At 26.4% G+C, this 11,930-nt stretch overlaps 1 pseudogene; it reads left to right on the top strand.

Annotated features, from left to right (window-relative positions):
• LOC119672722 overlaps positions 1 to 4,831 on the top strand; it is a 510,988-nt pseudogene extending 506,157 nt beyond the window's left edge.
• The last annotated feature ends 7,099 nt before the right edge of the window (positions 4,832 to 11,930 follow it).

Genomic DNA, 11,930 nt, shown 5'->3' with positions numbered 1-11,930 from the left:
CGCTAATTTAAATTCGCTTGCAAGCATAAAAGTGTCATTAAATGATATTTAATTATTAGTTGACCTCCTAAAGAGTCTAAAAATCAATCATTTAATAATGTTTTTTTATATAAGCAATAAATTTTTACAATATAAAATAAAAGACGTGAAATTAGTTTTAGTGCGCGACAAATAACTGTTAAATTTTAGAAAGATGACGTAAGCTAAAGAAAAATTGCTGAAGATATTGGTCGTCAATATTCATCTGTGCAGAGAATTACAAATAACTTCAAAGAGACCAGTACTTACATTTTTAAACCTCGCACTCGCCGCCCCACAATTTTGTCAAATAGAGAAAGACGTAGCATAATCAACCAGGTGAAAGTAAATCCAAGAGTAATAGCCTTCAAAATAGCTGAACATATTGCCGAAATACTTGAAAACAAAATATATCCTGATACTGTGCTGAAAATTTTGAAGAAATGCATGTACTATACCCTGATTGCAGAAAAGAAGCCATACATATCCTGATATAATAGAATAAAATGATTAAGCCGTGCAAGAAAGCGTATAAATAAACCTATAAAGTTCTGAATATGAGTTATTTTCTCCGATGAGAGTCAATTTTAAATATTTGGAATCAAAGTTAGAAAACTTGTATGGAGAAAATTATGCACAACCTGTGATAAACCGTAAACAGTAAAACGTGTTGGTGACGGCGTAATGATTTAGGGGTGTATAGCAAGTAATGGTGCGGTTAGACTTGAATTTGTACAAGATACAATGGAGAAATATGGTTTTCTAAATATTCTAAAAACAAATTTGAAAGAAAATGTCAGAACGTTAGGACTTGAGGCAACCTTTTTGTTTTAGCAGGGCAATGACTCTAAGCATACAGCAGTCATAGTACAGATTTGGATGCTGTACTATGCTCTCAGGCAACTTCAAACACTACCAGAATCACCAAACCTTAGTCCTATAGAACATCTGTGGGTTTATTTGGAAAATAAGATTCGCCAGCATAAGTTTTCCAGCAAGGATATAGCAAGATACGTCATCAAAGAAGAATGGCTAGAAATAAACGCACAGGATATTGCAAAGCTAGTTGAGTCAATGGAAAGACGCTTAACAGAGGTTATTAAATGCAGGGGTTATCCCACAGGCTATTAAATTTAAGATTTTTGTGAATTTAAATTAGCGGTAAATGTAAATATTAAGAAATATCCGTAGACTTTTTCTGCTTCAAAAATTGCTACTTTCGCATATAATTGTGTTTAATTTTTTTTTTAAAGAATAACTGTTTAGTTTTAATATTGCAACTTTATTGTTGTTTCTTTGGTTAAAATAAATCAGGAAATAAAAATGAATTTGAGTAAAAATTAAAAAAGTTATGCGTAATTTTAGAAAAATTTTGTGAATATCCGTAGACTTTTTCTACTATGTGTATATCCTTTTTTTATATTGAAAAGTGTACTTTTTCTATTTAGTTATTTGTGATTGTTTATTGAGCTGAAATTAATGTGGTTGAATTATATGCGATCATTTTTACTTCTGTTTAATCAAAATGACAATTTATTTTACTTACTATTAATTCGCTAAAAATATAAATAATATATAAAATATTATTTCTTTGTGTAGATGAAGTTATTTTTTTTTTTTGTTCATAAATAGCATATTGAGCTGACCTTACCCTTACCTGAGCGTAGAAGTCATACAAATTGCAGATAATTTATTTTAAATGCAAAAAAATCTTGGTTTAAAAATATTTTCAAAAAATTATCTACTATTTTAATAATGAATCAATAATTGAACTCTATAACTATATATATATTTTTATTCTACTATATTTGATAGTTATTAATTGTTTAATTTTTTTTTCTCATTTTAGGCAACATTGTTACTTGATAATACCAAATAATAAATTAAGAAACTCAAGTGATGTATCACTTTAACTAAACAAAGAACTTGTCATTTCCCATTCTACACTATCCTTATTTTGCTTAGAAGAGCACCCACTGAATTTTGATACAAGCAGTAACAAGAAAGAAACAACATTAAGTTTGGACTCCCGCTAAAACATTGAAGACGTGTTATAACGTCTTGTATAAGAGAAAGGTTGACGTTATCATTCGTCCAAAATGGATGACGATCAGCAGTTTTGTTTGCGATGGAACAACCATCAGAGCACTCTGATCAGTGTCTTTGACAATCTTTTGACAAGTCAGACACTTGTGGATTGTACAATCGCTGCTGAAGGAAAATTTCTTAAAGCACACAAAGTTGTTTTATCAGCATGTAGTCTAATTTTGCAGTAAGTATTAAATAAATAATAAACAAATAACATCTATGCATATATTTAATTAATCATTATGAATTTTTTTTAGACCTTACTTCAACAACAATATGATAAACATCCTATTCTAATTTTGAAAGATGTTAAGTATCAGGAGTTGACCGCAATGATGGACTATATGTATCGTGGCGAAGTAAATATTTCGCAAGATCAATTAGCACCCTGGCAACATGATAGATCTCAGGATGAATTGTTACTGACAACACAAGATGCACAGCAACGGGACCCACAAGGTAAGTTCTAAATACGAAACATTCAAAGAAGAAGAACAAAGGCTCCGAGCACGACAAATAAAATATATAGTTAGTTATAGATATCAGGACTTTTTTTTAATAAGATCTGTAATTTTGAACAACGTTAGAATTAATATACTTGAAGATTAACATAGTTAAGTTAGCCAGAAACTTATATAAAAAATTTACTAAAGAAGTAAATATTTTTCATGTAACGCATTATAAAAATTTAATAGTTTAAAAAATCGCCTTAATATTTACAATATATTGCTAAATAGAATATCTGAAAGAATTTTATATGTCGTGCTCAAAAAGCTTTACATAATTAGTATCTTATGTTATTAAAGAAGAGAATTTATTTAAACTACAAGAAAAAAAACAAGCAAACATATATTTAAACAAGAAAAGACAAGCTGTGCTTTTATTTATAAAATCTAAAATTATTTTCCAAATTAGTTGTTTTTGTGTTAATATTATTATGTAGATTTTTGTAAAATATTTTTTGTTGTGTTTAAAATAAAAAAACTTACTTGTCTTTTCTTCTTTGAAATAATAAGAATAAAAATAATGTATTTAACTTTTAATATTATTTGTGCAAGTTGAAAGTAATATTTATTTATTACTATTTTTGTTACAATATTTTAACAACATATTTATGTTATGTATTGCAGGAATTTGCACACAAAATTGTTTTATCAGCATGTAGTCCATATTTTGCAGTAAGTATTAAATAAATAATAAACAAATAACATCTATGCATATATTTAATTAATCATTATGAATTTTTTTTAGACCTTACTTCAACAACAATATGATAAACATCCTATTCTAATTTTGAAAGATGTTAAGTATCAGGAGTTGACCGCAATGATGGACTATATGTATCGTGGCGAAGTAAATATTTCGCAAGATCAATTAGCGGCTTTATTAAAAGCTGCTGAGTCATTGCAAATTAAAGGTTTATCCGATAATCGCACTGGTGCACCGAAGCCTGAACATCATCGGGGTTTAAACATACCTGGTAGTGTCGGTGGTGGTTCAAGCAAATTAAGTTCTGGTTATACATTAAAACAAACCAAACGTGCACGTGTTGGACAATCAGGTATGGATTCACAAGATTTGTCTGCATCACGTGAAGGTTCTTCTAGTCCATCAAGACGTCGACGAAAAGTTCAGCGCAGGAGCATTGAAAATGCCATGACTGGTATGTATATTATATAAAAAAAAATCAATTTTACTTAAATGACTAAATAATGTTAATATGAATGTTAACCTAATATTTATTTATTTCATTTGCAGATATTCATGACAACTCAAACTCCTCTCAAATGCAATCTAATCAATCCGAATTACTTCAGCAGCCTGCAAAATTAGCTGGTGCTGGCGCTATAACAGCAGCTGCCGCACAAATTTCGACATCATCAACAGCATTATCGACAGGAATGAGTGTAGGTGCTACAGGAGCAACCTCAGGTCAATGATGAAGAAATGGGTATGGATGATTTAGATCATAATGCTGGTACAAGTCAAGGAGGAGAAGGATCTAGTCAAGGTAAATAATTGCATTTTATGTAGTAAAATTTTTAAGTCACTATAAAAAATTACCCAAACATTCTACAAAAAGTCTTAAAATTAAATATAAAATTTGTTGTAGTTGTAATTTATTGTTTTAACTTTTTTATTTAAAACAAGTTTCTTTCGTTATATTTTATATTACAACAAAATTAAATTTATTGTTTTAATGACGAGCTTAATTTGTTAATTGTTTAAATAATGCACAATTTTTAAATTATAAAAAAAATATATTTTGTTTTCACTAATTTTTGACTGTAGTCTAATCAGTACAGTACCTTGATTATATTATAATCTATCAGTATCCTGAAGAAAGACCATAGAATGTAATCGAAATATTAGTGAACATAAAATATAATTTTAACAAATAATTTAATAAGTTAGTTATATACTTGAACAATTAATCAATGATTTTTCAAAAATCTAAATAAATGAAATGTAATTTAAATTATTTAAGCCTTGCGTATAATATAAAATGCCACAAGTAAATTGTAGTTTAATGACTTGAAATTTTATTGTAATACATATTTCTAAGGATATATGTTCATTTCAAAATTTTTAAACACGCGTTTCTTCTTTTAGGCTACGCACCCTGGCAACATGATAGATCTCAGGATGAATTGTTACTGACAACACAAGATGCACAGCAACGGGACCCACAAGGTAAGTTCTAAGTACGAAACATTCAAAGAAGAAGAACAAAGGCTCCGAGCACGACAAATAAAATATATAGTTAGTTATAGATATCAGGACTTTTTTTTAATAAGATCTGTAATTTTGAACAACGTTAGAATTAATATACTTGAAGATTAACATAGTTAAGTTAGCCAGAAACTTATATAAAAAATTTACTAAAGAAGTAAATATTTTTCATGTAACGCATTATAAAAATTTAATAGTTTAAAAAATCGCCTTAATATTTACAATATATTGCTAAATAGAATATCTGAAAGAATTTTATATGTCGTGCTCAAAAAGCTTTACATAATTAGTATCTTATGTTATTAAAGAAGAGAATTTATTTAAACTACAAGAAAAAAAACAAGCAAACATATATTTAAACAAGAAAAGACAAGCTGTGCTTTTATTTATAAAATCTAAAATTATTTTCCAAATTAGTTGTTTTTGTGTTAATATTATTATGTAGATTTTTGTAAAATATTTTTTGTTGTGTTTAAAATAAAAAAACTTACTTGTCTTTTCTTCTTTGAAAAACTCTACTATATAAATTAAAGCGAATCTAATTTTTGTGCTGATTTGGTTTTTCTTAACACTGCTTCCTACTAGACAATAAATAAATAAATAAATTAGATATATTAAATTGTTCATCACATACAGACACATATATATTACACATGCTATTCACATTATTGAATTTTTGTATTTTACTGCTGATTCTCATCATAATATCTAAAATCATAAATTTCGTTTGTATATATATATTTACTTGCCAATATTTTTTTACTTTTCATTTACACAAAAAAAAAAAACTAAAAATTAAAAATTAAAAACAAACAAAAAAAAATCGGTCTACGATATTAGAGACATTAATTCATATTAAAAATAATTAAATTCTAAATATTGTGAAAATTATAGTTTATTATATATAGTTAGGCATTTTTCATATATTTTTTTATAAATCTGTTGTTATTAAACAAAATAGGGTTTTTTTTCACAATTAAATTGTTAAAGCAACAGAACAGTATTGTTCCCATTCTTGTTGCTCCATAGATTTATTAGAGAGTCTCAAGACATTTTCTATGTGTAAAATTTTTAAAGCTTAAAGTGTTGTGTGTTAAAATTGTTCCATAAAATATTATTAAAAAAATATGTATAATACGCCTAAAATATATTATTACATTAGTCAAAAAGTTTTTGTTTTAGATAGTAATATGTAATAATACTCATTTAGAGAAAAACAACAAGCACACACACCACCACCTTTAATTTGTTAGTAAAAGCGTGAATAATGCAGTAAATCAAATCGTTAATTAATTTCTGTAGGCATATTTTTGTTTGTTGTATATATTGTATTTTTTTTATGTACATTATAAAACTATGATTTTGAAATAATTATGTACTTTTTTTTTCTTATATATTGTACATTTAGTACATTTTGATTTTAGCATATAATTTTGTAAAATTTGTTTGTTAAAAAATACGCATGCATTATATTTTTCAGCAATTTTTAATTTTATAAGATTTGTTTTAGTATAATTTTAAAAATTTTCATTTATTTTAAATACTATTTGGCTTTTATTTGGTTGACGGGACTAAGAAGTTATTTTATACATTCAAAAATTTGTAAACAAGTTTTTATTTCTATGATTATACACCGGTTAGGTGTTATTACAGTAGCTTTTTGTGCTAAACATTGAGCTCTGCTGTCAATTTATAAGAAATCGTTTGCGTTTCGGTTTAGATTTTTTTTATATTAATTATATATTCGATGATAATAATACGGATTTCCGGTTCTCCGGTTTTTCGGTTAAAAGTAATACAATTTTTAAACTACATTAATTTATTTTTTATTTCTTGTTCATTTGTTTTGTTATACAATTTGTAAGAATTAATTTACATTTGTTTAATACTTGTTTACGTAATATTTTTGTTTACCTTCTTAATCCAACGTACCCGGTTTTTTTTATTTTAATTTAATTATAGCAAGGTTTTGTAAATATGTTTGCACTTTTTTTAAAAATATTTCTTTTTTTAAAAAACTTTGTACCACTTTGTGTACCGGAATATTTGTCTTTTAATTTATTTTATGTTTTGAAATACAACTTGTACATGAAGTACTTTAATGTAGTTATTGTATATTTTTATTTATACATATTTTTATGTTCCAACACAAATTCACAATTTGATTGTTAATTTTAATTTACTTTTAAGATTTTTAATTTTTATGTCACTTTTCTCCCTTTTTTTTGGGATACTTGATAATTAAAATTCGCTGCAAACACCTTTGTTATCGGGTGTTATGTATTCCAGGAATTTTTATTAATTTTTACACTCACGTCGCGTACTTTTATGTTTCCGACATTAGCGTGAGTTTACTGTAGATTTTTTAGCACTCGCGTCGCATACTTTTTATTTCTGCATTTGTTACGAGTTTACTGTGGATTTTTTGAGCAAAATTTTCACACATAAAAAAATTTTGTGCACTCCCGAAATCTCGTTTTATATTATTTGAGATTTTTTTTATTATCGCCAGCCAATTTTGGTGCGTGAACTTGAAAAAAAAGTTCTCTGGAAAGCATGTTGTAGTGATAGGAGAACGCAAGATTTTGCCAAAACCAACCCGCAAACGACCATTGCGAACCAACAAACGATCATTGAGCACAAAGTAAGTGTTATTTATTTCATTAAATCTTATTTTGCACTTGTGTTGTGTTAATTTATTGTTCAGTGGCAAAAATGTACTTCCTTTCTGTCGAGAATTTTGACCAAGGTTGGTCTAATTTTGCAATAGGGTGAAAAAAAAACCAATCTGATCGTTTAAACTCACTTTAAGAAATAAAAATTTTAACATATTGTAAGAAATAGAAAAATTGCTTTAATAATTTTGACTTTTTTTTTTAATAATATTTTATTTATGATTACTACTTATGATTATTTTTTTGAATTGTATTAATCTTATTTAACGAAAAGACTTATTAAATAATAATTAATGATCGAAGTATACATTATTTTTAAAATTTAAAAATACATTTATATAGATTTTATGATTATGACCTGATATTGTAATTATTGAAGTTGTAAAACAACTACTTTATGCGTTCTACAAACTCGTACTATATATACTCATACTTTGTTCATATTTAAATTAAAAAATTAATTTATTAATTTTAATTTGTTTCCCGCTGCTAAGTTTACACTGCGCTTAAATAGAATTACTACATATTTTATGCTTAAGATGTTGCGGTTACTTTAAGAAGTCTTTTACTCTTTTGTCAGTGAGACTTAAATGCTCAATCTGGCCGGTACCGCGCTGCATATTGGTCTAACCAAAAACAGTGTGGGAAGTATTCAGTGTATCAAGAGCAAAAAGCCACTTAGTATGCGTCGTTTTTGGCATATCGAAAAGTGTGTCCAATTAATTAATTAAAATCTTCGCCTTAAAGTATTTGTAATTCAAATTTCTTAAAAAGGTTGTGTGTCTGTCTTGCTGTCTGTCCAAAGCGACATTTTCGGTGACAGCGTATAAAGCTACTGTATTTGAATTTTAATTAGTAACGAATTTGTTGTTTTAATGTTTCTCACTAATTAATTACACGCTACGGTCAACAGAGTCATTACCAATCACACAGTTTTTTACACATTCAGTTATCAATAAAATTAACATTTTTCTCAGTTACATACATAATGAATAGAAAAGAAATATTAATTTTTGTTTTGGTAGATGAAAGTATTGGTGGTTTTAAGACGTTTGCCACCTGAGTATTTATATTATTTGTTAGGTTAGATAGGGTAGATGAATCATCTGATGTATAATAAGAAATATTGTTATTGTTGATGAATAAGGTATTCTTATAATTATGCGATAATATACCTGAATAATTTTTTTCTAATATGCTTTGTTTGATGATAAATTTGTTTGTGGTGCATCTATGGTTCTTGTTTGTGTGTCGATTGTTGATTGGTTGAGTTTTTTACGTTTGTTTGTGTTGATTGAGGTATTGTCAATGGAAGCATTTAGGGGATGATATGATGCTGAGGTTGTGTCATGCAGTTGGAATATAGATGTGTCTGAATCTGGAAATATTGATTTTAATAAGGTGTATTATTATTTTTCTATTATTTAAACACATTTTTATTAATTATTTAGTTCATGCGATTGATAGAATATATTATAAAATAGTATGGATTAAATTAATTTTATGATGAGTATAGATATTGGTAGATGTATATGTATGATTTATATGTAATAGATCTTCGAATACATATTAACATTAGAATTTTTGTGGATATATATCCAACTAGATTAGGACTTATTTTGATATTTAATGTGAAGAATATTATAATGATATTATGTATAAATTAATTTTATAATATTGTAATGAGATTATTATTATTTAGTAATTTATGAAAGATATTTTATGATTTGTAATAGAATATTGATATTGATAATGTTGGGATTTGTGATACTTACCACATATGGTTATTATTTCATTTTCTGCATCCTGATGATGTGATGAGTTTAACATTGGCATTGGTGGAGGATTAGTGGTATGAATTGGATTTGTTGAATCATCCTTGTTTGTGATTGATGAAATTGCAAGATTGGTTTGTTTTGTTTCCATTTTTTAGTTTTGCTTGTATCTGGAAATGATTTATATTTTATTATGAAGCTGATGAATTAAAAATTTGAGATTATAATATTTAGATATTTAGGTTTATGTTGCTTTTTTGTGGTTGATATACAAAACGTTAAAATACATAATTTTGTTTGATTATAATTGCGATGTATTAGTTAAGTTCTTTTAGTTCAATTGTTATTTAATAGATGGTTGGTCAAGGTTCGATATTCAATTATAATATAAAATATATACATGTTATATTGTGTATAAGAATATCTGGTATATAAGAAATTTTAATCAATTTATTTTAATTAATTGAGTACTATCATTATTTAATTTTTAATATTTGAACTTCAATATTCTAATGTTTACTGGTTTAATAATTTTTAATAATTCGATTTTATTTAATATTAATATTCTAATATTTAATATATTTCATATATATTAAATATATATGAAATATTTAATATATTTTTGTTTATGGCAAAAATAATAAATTCTATAAGATGTCGCAGTTCGCTCTTACACATTTCAGAGCTTTCGTTGAAGCATACCAACATTAGGTGTCCAATGAACACAATCCACATTTTCTACACACCGTATATTTTGTTATTATGATTTTAACAGAAATTAATATAATTCTGTTAAAGAAAGTAAGATCATAACATACATTTGTAATAATTGTTTATATGATGGCTTTACTAGGCAAAGCAAATTGTTGCTAATTTTTACTGCTTTAAGCAGATCAAGTTTTTGTAAAAATTTATTAATGAAAGAAAATGTTTGCTTATTTACTTGAAGAAAACAAGTATTGTAACAAAAAATTATTGTTACTTTTTGTTTTCTCGTTCTGTGTTTTTCAGTAGCATATATTTTAATTTTTTGCTCTTGCTTTTGCTCTTGCTTCGTGCTTCAACAAATCAAACAGCATAGTATAGCAGAGCAACGCAAATTTTGTTTTGTGCTTCTGCTGTCATAAGTGCTCCGTCAAATTAAGAGCAGAAGCAGGAGCAGGAGCAATAATAAAAACTATGAAATAGCATAGCATTTTCAATCACTGGTCGAAAGTTTTCTTCAGTTAAGCAACGTCGTGCAACATCATCGGTAGCGTCGGGAGTTATTGCTCCGTGTTGTTGGGTTTTTGTGCAAAAAAAAAAAAATTTTTTTTTTTTTAATTCAAAGTTGATAAATTGTATAATTAAACATATATATAATGATTGCTTTGCTTTAAAATGTGATATTGGTTTAATGTTTAAGTTTCGTGTACGTTAATATCTTTGGAAATTGATTAAAAGCAAAAAATAAAATAAAACACTGAATACATTTACTGGGGATCAATTCAAAATGGAGTAATTTTCCGAAAAGTGTGTATACGTTTTTTTTAACATAAAGCATATTTAGCTAAGAATGAACAAAAATTTTACTTTTAATGGAAAATTTTAATAATTAATTTAACTTTAATAGTGGATTTCCCTTATTTGAAATGAATAATTCGTATTAGTGAAATAAATTTCAATCAATAGTTGTGTTACATAAGTACTTTTGGGCATGTTTTATTAGCGTCAGTTTCTGCCTAACTTTCCATAATAGAAAATAAATTTTTGATTAAATTTATAAAATTCTTAACAGAAATATGTTAATTTTCTTTAAAAATTATTTAAATTGAATATTTTTCGACATAACGTGTTGCGGCCATTTTGATTTTTCCTGCAAAGTATTTTTTTTTTTTACTTTTTTGTTTTTTTATTTTTTATTAATTTTGAAAAAGTGTGAAATTCGAACAGTTTTCTTTTTTCAACGATCAATAAGACGGCGGTGGAACAACGACGTTGGTGACGAATATAAACGAAATCTAACTTTCGTCCGAAGTCGTTTTTTCTTCATATTTTCGTGATGTTTTAAGTGGCCTTTAGACATCAACGCGCGTTGACAAACACACGAAGTCTTCTCTCTCCATTACACATTAAATTTACCAACAATTTTTTAAACACGCCTCCAGCAAACAATGCAAAATTTGTGCACTCATCAGTATTAAAGCAATCGCTGAAGTGTCGACAGCGGCTGCTATGCGTAATTTCCTTACGAAAAATGATGACATTTAATTTATAATTTTAATTTATATATTTATATTTATTTTTATGATTTCAATTTATATATTTATTTTTATATATATTATATTTTATATAATTTAATTTTTTTTTTTGGTATTTTTTAATAACAAATTTTCCGTAGGTGCACAATGCAATTAATATTTAAAACAAAATTTTTATTGTAATTTAATGTTTGGTTATTTTTTTTTAGCCCAAGGTTATTAATATTTTAATTCTTCTTAAAAATGTTTTGGAAATTAAAAATTTTTACCTAGGTAGAAAATACAAATATTTAAAATTAAATTCATTCATATTTGCAAAGCATCGCATGCTAACGACAAATCATGCGTGCATTTAAACGATGTTTACGCTTCCATTTCTCAAAATAAATAAAATTTTGCAT

Source organism: Teleopsis dalmanni, chromosome 1 (genome assembly GCF_002237135.1).
Source record: "Teleopsis dalmanni isolate 2A chromosome 1, ASM223713v2, whole genome shotgun sequence".
Lineage (NCBI taxonomy): Eukaryota > Metazoa > Arthropoda > Insecta > Diptera > Diopsidae > Teleopsis > Teleopsis dalmanni.
Note: the sequence above shows the minus strand (reverse complement) of the source record. Positions and strands in the feature narration are given on the sequence as shown.